At 44.3% G+C, this 19,180-nt stretch overlaps 1 protein-coding gene across 2 annotated transcripts in view; it reads right to left on the bottom strand.

The window, feature by feature from the left end:
- The window catches only part of Salm (spalt major), a 108,170-nt gene that overhangs the window by 15,689 nt on the left and 73,301 nt on the right, over nucleotides 1-19,180 (bottom strand). The gene's annotated exons all lie outside the window — the stretch shown is intronic.

The raw sequence follows: 19,180 nt of genomic DNA, 5'->3' as shown, positions 1-19,180 counted from the left end.
GCTTGTTGCCTCGGTTATGACAGGGAAGGCGGCGCGTTTCATAAATCAGGGGTAGGGGGCGGGGCCTGCGTGAACCACTCAGCGGCTGGTTATTAATTATTATACAGAGGGAACCCCCCACCGCTATCGCGTATCCACCTACGCCGCGCAACTTCCGGATCCACGGTGCTGCGTGCGAACCTCTGCTCTACCGGCGGAGTGTCATGGCTCGACGCGCCTTGCTTTCGATTTTGTTCCTCGCTCGTGGCTGCCCCCTCGGGGGGGATAGGAGAGTGTGAATCCGCGGGACTCGACGGGGTCTCCTTGGTCCTCTGGAATGCATCTGTGATGGGCACTGGATATGCAGTTTTTGAGCTCGTAGTTGGAATGACGGATATGTGTAATATAGTTTCGTTGAGGGAACGGTGCTTGTATCGTTGCAATCGACGTTTTCTTGCCTACTGCGATGGAATCGGATTGAATTGACCACTGAATAGCACTATTTTGACAGTGAATGACGCCACAGCTTGTACCTACTACCACCCTGTTTCAACTTATCTTTCTGTTAGAGGGGTGAAATGTACATGCCTATGGTTTTGATCGAACAAGCGGAGAATAGAGCAATTGCGGCCTTGAATAATAGTTGAATTTCGGCTGATACGAGAAAAAGAATGTCGAGCTGTTTCCGAAGAACGTGGATTCCTTCGAATGCGTTAAGCTGTGAATCAAGCAGTGCCCCTTAATTTGCCATCAATTAGGACAGGTGACCCTCGTATAACGTGAATATTCCGCAATACGATAGTCATAATCAGATCTAACAGAAAAAACGAGGTTAGGATCCAAATTTTTTAAAGTTGTTTAAAATTGTAAGGAAATATGATACTTTGTCTCACTTTGTCTTCCATGAACCTATGCTCTGTCCAAACTCTCTACAAGAGTTTCCTGCATTCGTATGGACTTGGGATGGGAATTATGCAACGATCGTCATTTTGAGAGCATCACATAAAGCACTTTGATTTTAGTAAAAAGATAAAAATGTAAAATTTTCAAAACCCCGTTATATGGAAGCTACGCGCATTATACGAGGGTTATTACCTGAATTTCAAAAGCTAGTTATATCGAGACCGCGTTGTTTAAGTACAGCGTTATAAGAGGGTTGCCTGTAATCGGCTGGTATCGGGCTTCCGAAGTGACAAACGCAGCATTCGCCGCGTTATTGCTCTTCGAATAAAGAAACGGGTGGGCGTGTCGAGCTGAATATAAATTACCTATACTCTGAACATATAATAGCTCTAATTTGATTATGTGTTATTGGGTGCGCACATCGTCGTTTCCTATGGCTTCGCGATCAATTACTGGCCCGTACTTCAAGACTACGCAGTTCAAATCGTTTCAAGAATATTCATTACTAGCTTTACTATCCGGCTTCGCTCGGAATTTAGATTCTGATTTTATAAAAGAAATATTTATTTATTTATTTTGTGAAAATAGTCACATTTATCTGGATTAACCAGGCATAATGAGTTGAGGCACATTTCGCGACTCCACAGTTTGCTGTTCAAAAGTCTCTAGTCGATAGAGAAACGCACATACATTCTGCACACTAAACTTTCTGCTTGATATATTAAGACTTCTAAAAGAACTAGTATTTTCCTTTCATCCCACTGACACAATTTTCATAGACATTTAGATAAATGGAGAACAATAAATCACCGTTTCTAAAGACATTCATCTCGAGTTCAGAAGGCTTTTAGCCATGAGCTACCCTCGGATGAAGCAAGCTCCCCTCTCGCCCGTCAAATTTGAAACGTTAAAGGAGTTGCCCCGGGAACTGCCTCGGCGAATACCATTCGTGCGACGTCCAGGTTCGGGGAAACAAATCCTGACACGCGTCCACTAACGCAGAGAGTTGTGCAGGTGGTTGCACCAGGGGGTAGAGGCACGAGGCAATAATCCTAGGAGGTCCCTTTCTCGGTCGAGCGACTTCCTGCAGGTCAGAAGCACGAGGGCATTGAGGGCTCGGTTGCGCAACGTCTCGGTGGCGACTGTCCCCCGCCCGTGACACAAGGCGGTCAACATTTGTCTTCGGTGACAGCCTGGACCGACGGATGATTTATTAGCCAGTAAATCATAAACACGAGGAGACCTGCTGCGCTACGGCGAAGGTTAACGAGCCCCCTGGTCCCCGCGACAATGCGAAAATGGGTCGGAAGTCATAATTCACGTCCGAGGAGCAGCAGCCAGCTTGCTTCCTGCTCGGAGGAGCATAAACACTTCACTTAGAAGAAACTACGAATTTGCTGGGAACACGCTGATAGACGTTCCTCCGACTTTCACGGCCCAGGAAGACACTTCCTGCCGGGGATCTTCGATCTCCATCGACCGTGCTCCTTGAAATTTACGCGCACCACTACGGCCTGCTGCACAGGACATCGCCAGCTCGCTACGTAGTCCTAGGGCTAAGCGAATTTCTCGATCGACAGGCTATAACGTCCGCAGATCCTGAGGATTTCAGAAAGCAAACGGAGCAAACGAGCCAAGGAGCCTATGGAGATAACCGGTCACAAAGATCATCTTCGACGTTGACTTGCCACGAATGAAGGAAGAAGGTTCCATCGGAAGAGTCAAGGGTTGATGCATCCTGTGGAGTACAAGGTCGCGGGACAAAGAAGGACGATCGATAAAAGCAGCGGCCGAAGAATCGTTGCTTGGGGGTCGTTGCTCTCGAGTCACGGCGCATCGGTGCCGAATACGAAAGGGATTCGTACTCGTAGTGACGGGGTCGAGTCTCGTTTAAATAAGTTAGCAGCGGTGGTGGCGGCAGCGGCGGGCGCAGAAGCAAGACAGGGAGGCACGGCGAGATAGAGGAGGAATGAGAAATGAACAGGGAAAGAGAGACGCCGAGGGAAATTGCACGTGGCGGGCCGCGATTGGCTCGCACCTGTCTCCTCGGACCGCCCTCCTACGGCCGGGGATCGCATGCCTGCGTACCTAATACGCTTTCTTACTCGTTGCATACGCGGTTGCTTGCACCCGCGTGCGTGTGGATGCACACTTTCTCATCCAGCCAAGGTGTTCGTGCCGTGTAATGAACCACCGCCGCCCGGTTTCCTCCTCCTCCTCCTCCTCCGCCGCCACCGCCACCCTCCCGCCCCCAGCAAGATCCCTCCGTCCATCTCCCCCTGTTCCTCCTCCCTCGCCGTTCCACACCGACGCGACTGCGACGGATCGTCGTTGGAGTGGGGTACCGGAACAAGCTAGAGGGGCACGGAAGGCGCTCGGCGGGGAGAGGACAGACGATAGTACATATTATACTTTTGTACGAGCCGCGCGCGCGGGGAGGAAGTGGGGGCGGCAGGCAGGCATAGCCGCGGTTGCACACGGTTAATCTATCTCCGGGTAGACACTAAAGCGCAAGATGGAAGTCTCCTTCCATTACGATTGCCATATTTGCAACTCTGGGGGCCCCCACGTTCAACACCCCGCTGGCCTAAGCCAGCTCGCTCGTACGTATACGCGATCCTCGCGACCAGGCTCCCTTTGTTCACCGAGTGACTGCTGTCGGCTCGATGAGTTACGAACCGCTCGTTTTTCTCTTCACCTCCCCACCCGCACCCCCGCGGGGCGGGAGCGGCGCGCGGTGGCAGGGGAGGGGGTGCCGGGTTCCCTGGCTCGTTCGACTGTTAAATGGGAATGATTTGTTTTTACGACCGCTGTCGGTGTCGCTTCTTGCCTCCACTTCCTTTTGGATATGTTTCCAGAACGGGCACGGGGATGAGGAGGATGTCGTCGCGTAACGATTACGTTCACCGAAATTCTGGACACGACTGCAAATTGGCGATGATCGCGAGTGCTCCTCGGGCGCCTACTGAAATCGATGGCCCCTCATGTGGAACGCTGTAATCCGATTCTGGATGAATATATCAGGCCTTGGAGTACCAGTATTGAACACCATTGTTCAGGGAAAACCGTGCATGAAATGAAGATCACCATTTAGGTGGACAGATATAACCCAAACAGAGCTGTAACGACGTAACCAAGAACGTTCTAGAATAGTCGGAAAGAGAGAATGTTCGGGCCACAGCTTAAGAATAGTAGGTACGAATAAATTGCGAGCTCAATTCAAATCGCACAGCGTCAGATATGCAACGGTGTACGATGGAGGGAAGGGAAGATTAAGTGCAGTTGTGAGTTTACAAGTGTTCCGGTCGTAGCGTAGCTTACTTGGTTCTTGTGGCGAGCGGAACGCGTCGCAGTAAGTCCCAGAAAACGTAGAGCGTCAAAACAAACAGTCGCGAATCGCGACCTTTCCACGCTCTAGCGGAGAGGCTTTCGAGACCGACGTGGAGGGGCTAAGCATGGCCCAGACAGTGGTGGTGGAGATTTATCGATAGTTGGCACCATCGATAGGTATCGATAGTTTTATATATAGGTAGACATGCTCAAGATAAAATTGTAGAAAGAAATTTACATCTTATTATGATCACTAATTTTGTATGCTAAATTTATTTACTATTTACTAGTAGACCGACAATCAGTTGTCTCTAAAACTTGTACCGATTGAAGTAATCTGACCTGTTAAGATTTCGTATATATATGTGATATTAATATTAATAAGATAGAATTGTGAATTTGATAGCCATTCATTCCTATTAAGAAAAATTAATGTATCCACATTTTTAGGTTTTAATCTTGATCTGCGGTCAGTTATGATTTTACCTGCAGCACTAAAAGTTCTTCCCCTTGCTGTGGAAGAGCCAGGGGTGCATAAATATTTAAATGCTAGCTGTGTTAAGACATTCATATCTTCACCAATTCCCTAAAAAGGATACAGATAATCAACAGGAAATTACAATTTATAACCAAATGTTTAAGTTACCTTCCAAAAAGCTAAAGGATCAGATTTCTCTGAGGCATTTTCTTTTTCCAAAAATTGTCTTTTCAAAATTATAACATCTGTTGTTATATTTATATTCTTTTCTCCAATTCTTTGTTGCAAAAATGAAAATAAGGATTTTTGTGATGGTGATGTTTCTGTACTTTGTAGTTGTGTCGCTGTTGTTTCTCTTAAAATATTATTCATTTCTTGTTCCAACAAAAGCGAAGCTTCCTTAGAGTTTTTTGGATTTCTGAAAGCTTCTTTTTTAAACCTTGGGTCAAGAATTGTTGCAATTCTTGTTACAGATCTTAATTCGTAAAGAAGATTCTTTGTATTACAAACTCTGTTACTTTTGCACAAACTATTTTCCCTTCATTGGTATTCAAATCTTTCAAACTCAGGGGTATAATCATAGAAATCGTAACATAGTTTGAACCAGAAATTTTCTTTGTTGCTTCTTCAAAAGGAGACCAAATGTTTTTTAAGTCGCCTAAAACAATTATTTCATCCACTGTTAGCGGCGGAGGAGCATTACGTAATTTAATTAGTGCTTGATTCAGAGCATCAACTATTTCTAAAATCCTTTTGACCATGTAATATCAACTATTCCATCTTGTTGGTACTTCTTGAATTAGTTTATATTCTTGAGTTTTTGGTGCTCGTTGTTCTTTCTTAAGCATCCTGCATTATTAGATTCAAAGTATGTGCGTAACAAGGTAAGTGTCTCTTTTTGAAAATATCACATGCCTTAATCATGTTAGCTGCATTGTCTGTGACGATGCAAGAAATTTTATTTTCAATTCCCCATTCTGTGCAAATTTCTTGCATTAATTCTGCAATATTTTCTGCCGTATGATTTTCACATAAAATTTTTGTTGCTAAAACAACATTTTTTAATTAAAAATTTTTATTTATAAAATGACATGTGATTGTCAAATATGAATCATTATTGTTCGCTGTCCAAATATCTGTAGTCAACGCAACATATTTAGTCTCGTTTAATATTTCTTTTAATTTTTGTTGAGTCTCTGCATAATTATCTTTCATTACATGTTCCCTAATCGTGAATTTACTTGGTATTTTATATTTAGGATCCAAAAGTTTTACAAATTTTCCAAAACCATTATCATTTACGACGTTGAAAGGCTGGATATCAGTTGCGATCATCAAAGCTAACATTTTATCTAATTCGTTTTTTCTTTCTGAATTCTTTTCATATTCTAAAGATTTTAAAAAAAGAGTTTATGGACATTATACTGGATTTTGATATTACAGAATCTTTTTCTATATTTGGATGAAATCTTCTAATGTGATCTGCTAAATTGCTAGTATTACCGCTAGTCTTATATTCTTTGCAACAAACGTTACATTTTGCTATTTTGTGATCATTTAATCTTGTAAAATACTTCCACACGTAAGAGATTTTGCTTCTTTTTTTAAATATAGCTGCAGCATCGATATTCAATTCATTGAAGTCACTGTCTTCACTTTCATGTACATGTACATCTTGTTTTCGCTTCTTTAATGTAATACTTTCTGAGCTATCTTTCTCCACAAAATATTAATAATACGTATAAAAATAAATTATAACTTGTTAATATGCACTTATCAGTTTCTTTTGTTTTTATATTTAGAAATTTTTCCATTGTAAAAGAAGAAAGTAGAATACAATACTGTATTATATTTAACAAAGGTAATAAATTATACCGAAAGTATTCAACATACAAGCAATAAATCACAAATTTAATAATTAACAATTCGGAAAATGTGCGTACAGTCAAAGATGGCTGTAAAGTGTCTTCGTAATGACAAAAGACTAACAGTAGGTAGTATGAAACAAATGAAACTCATCGCTTGCAATAATTCAAATTTTATAATTCGCGGTATCACTTCTACTATCGATCCCTGTCTAAACTAAACTATCGATAAATCTCTACCACTACCAAACAGTCTCACGAGAGCAAGCGACGATACCACAACGATATTCCAAATAAATAGATATAGTATTTACCACCAAGCGTGTCATTATTTCTACCGCACCAGTAACTCTATAGTTCTTACAAAATACTTCTAAATAATTTCTTATTATAGTTACTTCCTCTACGCTTTACTTCTCTCGCGGATCCTTCTATAAAGGCAAGTATATGCAGCTTCATACTTAGCATGCATTTGTATGCAATCTTATCTGTAGTTTCATTATCTGAATAAGTTAAGTCCATTCTTCTTATACTACTTGAACAGTGCGCGACGCGAGCGACACAGTTAGTACGTCCATCGCTCAGTTAGCTATTCTTTCCCCCGTTCGAACCGATAATTGCTCGAGGCTTCTTCTGTTTCCCCTCTTCGCCGAGCTGAATCCACTTTTTCCTTCGCGGCTTCGGTGCGACTTTCCGAGTCAGTCGATTCCGATTCCCGAACAAATTAGGGAGCGCACGAGCGTTTTTCTTCGACGTCCGTCGCGACGAGCGGTCACTCGATGTTGGTCCTAACACACTGAATTCAGGTCTCTGCCAAAATAGTGCTTTCTGTGCACAGTGGAGTCTAAGCTAAGCAATTTCAATTGTAACAAGAATATTAACTATCGTCTGGTGCTCAACGAAGGAGAAAATCTTCCGTTCCAAAAGTACTGAAATACCATTAGAAACAACAAGAATGGATCTTTGGGTTACGACGACGTAAGGGGTAACTAACCTACTCCACTTGCAGACTAGATTTCTGCGCAGCACATCGCTATCAGTCACTCGTATGCGTGAATCGTGATATGACACTCTCTGTCGATTGCGCGCATAACGAATGACAGCGACAAAATTCCGACCAATAGGCTTCGCGTTCCTTTCGCGTGCACTCCTGTCAGCTCCCAAGTGTAACACTCGAGCTTGCCTTCCAGCTGCCCATAATAGTCCGCGGTTCTCCCAAGCCAACTGGCCGGAGGCTCCGCGATTCCCCCGGCGCGACCTCCCTCCATCCCGCCCTGAGCCTCGGAACATTTTCATCCCGCTGTTCGTGGCAGGAGTTATGGCAATTCGCGGTGTCCGTTGGGCGATCAGTAACGCGTTAACCGTGTCCGGGCTTTGTTATCTTGGTGGCGGGGCAGCTCGGAAACAAAAACAGCGTCCGCGAGGGCATGAAGTAATAAAGAACGCGGCCGGGCGCTGAAGGGGAAAGAGGCGGGCGGGGTGTGCAGGGGAAGCAGCCGAAGATCGTTCGGCGACCTGTTAAGTAACCAGCAGATTTACAGGGCCCTATCTTATCGAGCGGCTGTACACAGTCCCTCGGTGGTGTACGCTTATTTATTCGTTTGCAAATGAATAAAGAAGGCCGATCGATGCTCGCGGGGCCCCCAAGAGCCCCGCGAACGCTTACAAGTCGCTATGGATTCCAATCTAGAAGTAGAAGTTGCTTGAACGGCGAGAGGAGTGGGGATTGGGGAGGGGGGGGGGGCCCAGTCCTGGGCATGTCATACGCGAAACCCTTATCTCGGCTGAGCAGAATCATGATCGTTCCTCGCGCCAAGTTCCCCGTGGGACAGCCCAGCTACACCAATTCACGGGCGCAACACGGAGTGTGAGAGGGTTTTAATGTTACCGCTGCACGGCCAGGGGAATTTATCGTTATTTGTAATCGCGGCCGGTCGAGTTTCTTGGCGGTTCGCCTTTCGGCGGGATTCGATCCGGCGGGGTGCACTCCCTCCGTATTGGGAGGGGGGGGGGGGGATCGCGAGTGTCCTCTGTGGGAAGAGCCGTAGATCCGTGTAGGAGGAAGTGCTCGTAGGATCGTTAGACACCGGGGCACGGTCTGATCGCGAAGCGGAGGACCAGGTCTTTAAATCCTGGCTGAGCAAAGCACGATGCTCTGTTCCTCCCTAGACTGCGGGGACACAGCGAGTTTCGGCAGCGAGGGAGCGTTTAGTACTTGCGGCGGACATTACTTTTAACCTTCAGAGGGCCGGGCTGGCTAACTACAGTGTCCACCTAAGAATTTGGATACTTTGCCGGCCATTTGCCGGTGGTATATTTGCAAATAAAATTTACAATTTCAATAAAAAACTGCCGGCCCTCTAAAGGTTAATCTTAAGCTATCTCGTTGAGTATGGTGAATTTTTGGACTTAGGTTCATAGAGAGTGTGAATACATAAACAGGTAATTTTAGTGTTTCGAATTTCTTGTGAGCTGTTTGATTTGAAAAAGGTGAACCTCGTCCGTTCGTTATGTTCATCGTGTTGATCTCTACTCCATTGCTCAGAAGTGTTAAGAGGGTGTCTCCACCAAACAATAAATATCTGTTATTCCGAACGATTGAGTTGCACACCCATTATTAGTCTCGCGCAGGCTGGTATGTGCGTCGAGGGTACCCTGATTCGAAGCTCGGCGCAAAGGTGTTCAAGGGGCCATTTTACGACGACAACCGCAGCCCACCGCTAAATAATCGTAATAATCATCGCGGTAATAACGAGCACAGAAGGCGTGGCGGGGCGAGTGAACGCGAGGAAAGGAGGCGTGCGTGCGAAACTGCTGGCGTGCGTGCTCGAGCCACGGCCAAGGGCGAGTGTATCTTCAACTTGAATTATTATTTAAATGCTCCCGGGGGCCAAAAGGAAGGTAACTCTGCGCGGACACCTGTCCAGGTGGTCGCTTCTTTTATCCTCTTTCTCCCGCCAACGATACGTAAGGTGGCTTCTGGAGTTGGCACGGGACCGAAGCTCGAGCGTAACCACTCTCGATGGGGGCTGTTAAAGCGAGATGTAACCTAAATAAGACGTTTAAATCAGGAAGCGCTTGCTGAATGGATTTACACAAAATTCCCCACCGATCGGCAACATCCGCAAGAAGATCGGCAAGTTGAATCGATTGGAAGTGCCGGGGCGGTCGGAGTCGCGACAGCGCCCTCTAACCGCAGACCTGAACTTGACCAGAGGAGTTAAGGAGATTTGCAATGTGGCGATCGGTCACGCAGCTTGCAGACCTATAACCGAACCATTTAGTTAACCTAATCTTCGTCCGGCCCCGGCGCGGCGGTGTAAGCCCCCCGGTGGCGGGGAGGGGGGGAAGGGGTCAGGCAGGAGTGGATCATTGGCGTGGCAGCGCACGTGAACATTGTTCCTGGGCGCTATTTAAAACGGCATTCGACCAGCGGGTCAATCTGCCGGCACTAATGCACTCATGCCTCTATAATAGACTGGCCCAAGTAAAAGCAGAACCCGAGAGCAGGACCGCAGCAGATCGTTCCCCTTCCTCCGTCGGGCCCATATTTACGACGGTTCGCGATTTTATAGCGATACACGGTAATTAAGTGAGACACCGGAGGCGAGAAAACAGAGCAAGTATAATGACCGGGAACCGGTCGCTGCAGTTCTATTGGAAATATTATTCCAGTTGTCGTGCTAGGCGATAGTTCCGAGGCTGTGTACGTTTTTCGAAGATGCCTCGAGATAAAGTTGGCCGTTTACCGTCTTGGGGAGGTTCTTAAATTTTATAGGACACCTTCGCGCAGATCCACGGAACGCTTCGGTCGCGGAACAACGAATACTTGTATAGTTTGTACTGGCGAAATTTACGTATATCGATCTCGTTCGAATTTTTTTCATACATTGTGCGATGCCAGCTGCACAGAGATATTTGCGTTTAATGAATGTTCGCCAAGTTTTACGACCATTTGTGCACAGTTATTTGTCAAACATCATTTTGTATGAACTCGTTTTTCAACGTCGAGTATGAGTGACGAGGAAAGAAATTATTTGACAATTTTATGGCGGCAATTTTCGGAGGAACCTTCCGTTTACTAACAATTTTTTCCAAACTTTTCAACGGATTTTGACGGCCGTGAATAATAATTCTACTAATATCCTACTAATATAATAATTGCGAAAGTGTGTTTGGATGTTTATTACTCAATCACGTCGCAGGTACAAATGGAACAAATACATAGGATACCTTTTATCCCGATTTTTTTTAACCGGTCTGGACTAATTTTTGCTATAATTACCCTGAAGAACCCGGCGGAAAATATAGGCTACCATGAAATGTGGACACCCCACCGTATCCCCCCTTATTTCATCCTCTTGACACTCCGTGATAATCGAAGGTTTACCCGGGCAACGCCGGGTAGTTTAAGCTACTTACAAGGAGAGTATTTTAGGTGTCCGCCTCCGATCATTTTGATTTTTGGGTATGTTATAGAGGACCGAAAAATAAGAAATACGTGTTTTTTTATTTTTCCCCGTTTTCATATTTGGGGGGTGAAAACTGTGTTCAAAGTTAGGGTTGAAAAATCATTTTTGTGGTTTTTTGAAAATCTGGTGAGTCAGTCATATTTCGCATTCAAAGACACAAAATTCGTCCATTGACACTATTCCCCTATCTCTAATAGTTCTCGAGATATTCCACAAAAATTATTCTTCAACCCTAACTTTGAACGCAGCTTTCACCCCCCAAATATGAAAACGGGGATAATAATATATTAATATAATAATTAATATGATAATATAATATAATATTATTAAATATATAATATTATAAAATTATAAATTATATATATTATAAATAAAAATTATAAATTATTATATATTATAAAATATTATTAAATATATAATATTATAATATAATATAATATTATTAATATAATAATAATATAATAATAATGTAATAATAATAATATGATAATAATATTCCAGGAATACCGTGTTAAAATTTGAGGAAGATCGGTTCAATAGGTCATGAGTTTTGCGCGAACATAAAAATCGGCTCTCTCTTTATATAATAGTATAGATAATATGCATCTTTTCTGCATCGCAACAAAAGATACAGCATGGTAGGCGAGGTACAGGCTAAAGGATATTAACCTAATCCGAATTGTCAAAATAGGTAGCATACCGTAAACGTAGATAGAGTGAATCTCAGGACCAAAAATGAATAGCAAAAAGAAGAGGGAAGAATGGCAGCGCATTGTAAATCCTTTCCCTACTAATATATAAAAGTGAAACGTTGTCTCCTTGTTTGTTCTTCTCTCACGCCTAAACGGCTGAACGGATTTCAATGGAATTTTGAATATACATTACACACTTCCCAGATTACATTATAGGCTATTTAGTTTATTCTTTACGTTCTTTTATTTTGGGAAACATCATAAATAATTCCCGGGTGAAACCAGGTAACAGGCCAGCTAGTAGGATATAAATCTTTGAAAGTTTCACAAGAAAGTGGAGTTTAAATTTACCTACGTTAAACTTTAAACAAGTAACTGACAGAAAATTCTGCACCTCTGTGAATATGTAGGGAATTTCCTCCTGATTACGACGCAATTTTCGTTTGCTGCCCAAATTCACTCTAGTGGGGTGTAATTGACCCCTGAAAATCCGGTTATTTTCCAATTTTGTGCGATAACTCGTGAACTGTAAAATAATATTTTTTTACCAAATGCTAGATCTAATTAAAAGAAGTAAGTTTTGTCTGGAAACTTTTTTTCTGTCTCTTACAGTTCGCGAGTTATAACACAAAATCGGAAAATAATTTACAGGGGTTAATTTCATCCCCTTCGAGTGAATTTGGGCAGCCAAAAAAAATTGCGTTGTAATCAGGAGGAAATCCCCTACACATTGACAAAGTTTCAGAATTCTTTTGAATTTTCGGTTTCGGGGTCTTCCCTTGCGAGTATTGGAGCGCAATCGGTGTGTCGTAGCGTAGAGTAGCTTGTACGCAACCAGCAGGAACGAATAAAATAAATTACCCACATCTCTGCCAGGATTAATTTATGCACCTACTTACGTTACCTAAATATCTTTCGCTTATTTTAAAGTTGTATTATGTGCCCCTAATCCGGTCGACGGTTCTTTCGCATCAGCCTATAGAACGCAATAAATAGGTCAAATTTGTGCTGAGAATATCCCTCAGCCTGTATTTCAAACCTTTCCGTGACGTTCGTCGGCTGGTCGCGAAAAATTAGTGTATCAAAAAAATGTGCAATTCGTGGTGATCGCAGAGACAGTAAAAGTATCAATAAACGCGTACCTACTCTTTCCCCCTTCCCCTGCGACAATTTCCCTCCCCTCGTTCTTTACTCGCAAGAGCTCCTCCCTTCGAATAGTAGGACTTGGCGCCATTAAGAAACAATTATTCGCCAGAATCACTCGTTCGATTAAACGGAAGACGAATTAACGGCGGGTTTTCCGGAGGCTCTTTCATACATAAGCCCGTGCATTCACGCCATTAGGAAGATTTACGCTTTGACCCCGGCCAAGTTTTATCCGCTCGATTGGCAACGTCCAATGACCGACGATTAATGCAACTCGTTTAGCCCGGCGATAATTGCCGTTCGCTTTAACTCACCCGTTAGAAACCTGAGTTATGCACGCGAGCGAATTTCTCGGACGTCATTGAGATTAGACTCTCCCCACCGCACCCCGATGATTCCTTGTTGCGCCGTCCCCGGGGACGTTCGGGCGGTTTGAAAAATCGATTGGACCGAATTCAGAAATTTGCCTTCAGTTTTCGACGATTCGTCAACGTCGGCGCGACACGCGTCCCCTTGTCGTTTCGAGGAAATTAAGACGCTGAAAGTCAATTAACGACTGTCGTTCCACAGGCCACGGATTAGCCGGGGGAGAAGGAGAATGGGGGGCGGGGGGGATGGCATCGATTTCACGATGGAGTAGGAACCTAGGAACGGAGTTCCACGATGTCGCCACGACACGAAACCGAAGGGTGTATACTGAAAAAATTAACACCCAGCCAGCCGATATTCGTGTCAGATATTATGCAAAAAGGGTTGACACGGCCAAAGAGGAACTCCCTCTGGCTATCTGTCTCCGTACGACTCCCGCGCTACGCTCCGCAATGACCAACCCCCGTTCCTCCTAGGTGTGATTAATTCCCAGAACGCACGGACCACGCTCGAAAAGTCGTCAGACACGGGGTTCGTGATCCCTGAAATATTCGATTTAGTCGTCCCCTTCGATGCTCCGGGTGGATCCGAAGCTTCGCGATTCATTTGAAAATACAATCCCTCATTTAAGGAAGCAAGCCTGACCATCGGTGTCGTTCGGGCAGCTCTCGGAGCACCACCACCCCAACCCCCTCACTCGCGTCTCGATTGAGATTTCCGGGAATTTTCCTCGCTACCCCTCCGCGCTTCTGGCGAGTCGATGGCGCGTGCAGCGCAATGAATTCGAAAGGGAAAAGAGCAGAGGCGGTGTCGGGCGAGGTACCGAAAATCGTCGGACAAGGGAACAGCTGCGGGGGTGTTCGCAGCTGACCATCGGCCGGGAGAAACAAAAAGTGGGGGCGACACGGGGCCAGAGCCAGCGTTGACCATCGGCTCTCTGCCGGACCATTGTCCAGACTCGTGCCCATTAGAACCGCGCCGATTCCCATTGATAAAGTCCTTCGGTCCTTTCACCATTATCCCCCCATTATTCCCGGCTGGCTGCCGTTACCTGCGGAATATTTTAGAATCGCCAGAGGGAAATGGGGCCGTCAACTTCCCCCTTTTTCAAGACTAATCAACGCCCCCGCAAGCTGCCAATCGGCTGCAGCATTGTACGTGCCCTGGGCATGCGTAACAGACGCGAGGGATCGTTTCACGGTAAAGACACTTCCGCAACACCTAATTGTACATACGTACAGATTTGTAAACGTAAAGTACGAAAACTTATCCTCGATACTTTGACGGCGGCTGTCGGCGTTTGCGTGACTTTTGTCTTTCTGATTTTGCGTAATAAGAATAAGGCTTTATTGCACCACGTAAAAGGCATAATACAAAAATGGGATCACAGCAAACGAGAGTATTAAAGAAATGTCGTAGTAATAAGAAATGGAAGGTTTTAACAGAAATAAACACGGTGACGTAAAGGCTGGGATTTACCGAAGGAAACATTAAGCTGTTAGTAAGGTTCAGTTTTCATAGCATCGTCCACTGACGTTATCTAACAAGTAGGCTCAGATTTTACATCGAATACTCATTCCGCTATTTGTATCCGTACTCCCTTTGAATAATGTTTCCCATTTCTTTAGATGGCTTAGTTTAATGTGTAAGAATATCTGTCACGACTTTTTTCATCAGTTTTGTTAAGCTAATGGTACTATATACATGGCAATAAATGCCTGTTATTATCCTCAGGGTATATTAGTATTCAGACAGTTTCTGTCACGTAATATATCAGTTCAATTTTTTTAGTGTGATACCATAGTCTGCACAAATTATTTCGCGCTTTTTTAATTTAGATTTTATATCGAACGTTCATCAGGTATGTTCGTAATCACGTTAGTCTGCAAGAGTCGGACAGCTTAGAAAGATATTTTACTTCACTCAATGCTAGCCTCACAAATGCAGCATTTAGTTCGCTCCTATAAATCCATATAACTTTCGCAATACACCATTCGTGTAGATTTATAATTCAAGGATATTTCACCAGAGAACTGTAGAAAACAATTCATCTGTTTGTTCTGTGAGCGCCCCCTTTGATACGATCAACTGTTTAAAAAATATTCAGTAACAGTATGGCTGAAGTGCAATGAAAAAGAGAGAGTCGAATGCAAACAGAGAAGTTTACAATTAACACTGTGTAAAAGGGCGAAATCTGCTGCAAGATAATAGGCTGCTATTAAACCTAACCTCAAAACGCTAAATCGCGCTAGGCATATCAAAATATTGATACGAATAAATTAAATCGGATAAATATTATTAAATAAATATGCCGTGATAATTATTTCAATTCCAATATGCATAAAACACTAGATTTAAAAGTTTCAGATCAAGGAGCAGCCTGAAAAGCTTTTGCTCTAACGTACGTGGACCCGCAAAGTGTCGATGAGCCATTATTAGGCTTTTCATTTAAATTCGCACGTTTTGTCTAGCTTCTAAGTGGAGGATCGACGCGTGGCCATCCCCCATAGGCATGGATCTCTTCTCGTTTCCGCGCGTTTATCTCCAAAACCAAACGAAGAGGGTGAGAAAGCCGGCAGCTGCCCCCGCTTCCAGCTTCTGTTTTCCCTGTTCCCGGAATTCGGGCACGCGACTTCCTCTCGCCATCCATCGCGGGGATATCCCCTTTACCCTCCCTTTGCTCTCGATTACGGCCGATTATTTTTAACAGTTTTCACGGGGAAAAGTTATTTATAAGCGCGCACGACGAGTGACCCTTGGCAGCTACCGCGTTTCCGGGATTTCCTCGTGTTTACGTTCCAAAGTGAGGGGGTAAGGGGCGCTGTCAGGGGGTGCGTCGGAGCTTCCCTCTTCTTCGTAGCCACATCTTCCAGATTATAATCTTTGAAGCATACCGTGCTCCTTCCCCAGATCGGATCCAAGAATTTCTCCCTTCTCTAGCGAGACGTTTCGAACTATAAACATTAGATGCGGCCCAGTCTCATCCATCTACTGATTCGATGGGGACCACCTCTGGAAACGGATCTCAATTAACGGAATTGAATTCGTATTGCTGCGACGATAAAGAAATGCCATGGTAAGACACTGTAACGATCTAGGTCAGCAGTACAATCTCTTCATCCAATTCTTTCGAAAATTCACCCCCGCATCGGCAACGTTAACTACAAATTAGACGCCAGAAATGAAGCTTAAGGGGGAACACCACTGTGACGGCCGAAAAGTAAGCCATTTTTAAGATTTTTTTCAGGAATAATTTACAGTTTTCATAGAAAAATTTTATTACCTACTTTTAGTACACTGTCTTAAGAGACTATAGAAATAAAATAAATAGAAAAACATACATAAGTTTTAATATATTAATTAATCTCCTAGACCCCCACGCGCGAGCTGGTCGAAGGTGTAACTATGGAACATCAGGGGCGAAATCAAATTTCATTTTTTTTTTATAAACTATATGACTGTAGTGTCCGTTGTACGTACGAATTCTTTGATTGCAAACAAATTTTTTTAAATACGCGCGAAGAGCTGTCTATCTCATTTGAGGATTTTTTAAACTTTTCTTGTGAAGCGCACCATTTTTACAAAAATAATTTGTTTAAGAAATCGGTACGTACAACGGAAACTACACTCATATAGTTTATAAAAAAAAATCGAATTTGATTTCGGACCTGCTTTAATTAATATATTATAATTTATGAATGTTTTCCTACTTATTTTTTTGTATAGTCTCTTAAGACAACGTACTAAAAGTAGGTAATAAAAATTGTCTACGAAAACTGTAAATTATTCCTGAAAAAAATTCTTAAAAATGGCTTACTTTTCGGCCGTCACAGTGGTGTTTCCCCTTAACCACAGAGATGTTATGTTTTATTCTTTGCCTGCGTTTTAAGCAGGATGGCGTTTCAAGCTTATTTCTGCTTATATTGCCCAACGAACTATAGTCCCATTTTTCCCCCTCCTCTCTCCTTCGGGTCCCAGCAGCAGCAGCGCACCGGGAGTAAGGTGGTCTCCCATCTTTCCCCAGTACCCCGCCCCGTGATGCTTAACTTCGGCGATCTAACGAGAACCGGTGTCTTCCATCACGGCTACGGCCGCTGGTAACCACAGAGATTGAATCCATACTTTAGCACGAACCTTTAAAAAATTCGTCCAATTGACGCGGCGCATCGAGCTGGTCAATGCAAATCAGCCCACCCCTCCCTCCAAAGGAACGCTTGCCTAATGAAACCGATTTCATTCACCTCTGACAATAAAGAAATACTTCAGCAACACATCGTAGCGACCGAAGTGTGACCGCTGCAACCTGTTCACCAGATTCCCTCCCAAATCCTCGGAAAACTGGTCCCATCAGCCGGATCGAACTGGCCGATGCAAGTCTTTGCCAGGGCGGACGTCGCGTCGGCGTGCTATAAATTGCCGTCAGTCAGAGGTCGCGAGGAAGAAAAGGGACAGATATCGGGGGTGGCGCGTGGCTGGTTCGGTTTCAGGGGTGTAACACGGCCATAAATAAAATCAGGGCTTTCGTTTTCGGTCGCAAGCGCGGCAGCCCGCTCTGCTTCGCCCGCCTATTTTTGGACGGTCGATGGTGCGTGGAACTTTTACATGTTTCAGGAAAAACCAGCCGCGCCCGTTGTCTATGGGGTTCTATCAATAGCGGGGGAGAGAGAGAGAGAGGGAGAGAGAGAGAGATTCGTTGCTCGTTGGAATTGCTTTCACGGGCTGACGAGCCCTCGAGGAACGCCAGCAGCCTCTCGTGACTTATTTTTCCAGTGTCTCCGCGAGGACTTTACGGGTGCCCCGCCAACGGCACTGGGGACCTTATGGGGATTTAATTGATGGGCATTCGAGTAACGCGCTTTCGTCTAATTTACACGGGGCCTCTCGCTTTTTCTGGCCTCTGATGGTCGCGTTTCGATGAACGGAGAGAACGGTCGGGGTGGACTTTTTTCTGGTGTTTCTAGGAAGCCGCGAATCGTTGCCGGGCAATGCCTCCGTTTTAACCCTCCGCGACTTTGAGACAGCTTTCACGGCGACGAGAACATCGCCCATGTGTCATATACATACATAATGTCGCATGCATAAGCCGCTGGTGTAAGCTGAAAGAGTGTCATTGTACATGGAAATACAGGAGCGCTCGTTTAAATTTGAATCATACGGGTGGCCGCGTGTTCACATTCCCGCGAGCGGAATAGCTTTTTGATTCCGGGAATTGACGTCATAATAGATTGATAAATAAAGTGAACAGGTACGGGGTGGTAAGCGAGACAGGCGTGCTGTTGGGTAATCCCGAGAGTTTCCGCAATTCTCAAACGAGTGTCGCGCGCGTTAGAATGAATCGTCGCGCGATGACGCAAATTTGATTTTCCATAATTCTCAGCCGATCGTTATGAAACCGGTGCCAATCGATTGGTGATGCTCGTCCGATGGAAATGAGTCCAAACATGACGCGAATCGGACTATTTTTAGGATTATCAACGGTGATGCGGTGCATTCTTAATTAACTGTCAGTATTGCTAAAAATGGTCCGATATATGTCGTGTTTGGTCTCATTTTCATTGGGAGAACCTTGCCAATCAATGCTCACCATTCTCGTGAAGATAAGATGAAAATTATGGAGACTGACATTTTTTATATATTTCTTCACTTTCCTTGTCAGTCTGTTGCGCGCCACTCAGCCCGAGGCGATGGAAGAAGAGGGTGAATACGATCGCATAAAAAGGAGGTTGGTTCGATCAGATTTAACTAATTTTATTGTAAACAGATTTCATTTAAATTTCGCCGTATAAATGGAAAAGGCACGCGTTCATTTTTTGATTTGCAGCTTCGGTTCCAACAAAAATCACGTCGAATTTTTTGTTAGGTATAACTTGACTGTTATGGTGGAGTCACAACCCCTTATTTCCCAATCACATGAAATTTACCTGCTTATCCGTGTACAATGTATAA

The sequence above is a fragment of the Andrena cerasifolii genome, chromosome 1, assembly GCF_050908995.1.
Source record: "Andrena cerasifolii isolate SP2316 chromosome 1, iyAndCera1_principal, whole genome shotgun sequence".
Classification (NCBI taxonomy): domain Eukaryota; kingdom Metazoa; phylum Arthropoda; class Insecta; order Hymenoptera; family Andrenidae; genus Andrena; species Andrena cerasifolii.
This window is presented reverse-complemented; position numbering and strand designations above follow the sequence as displayed.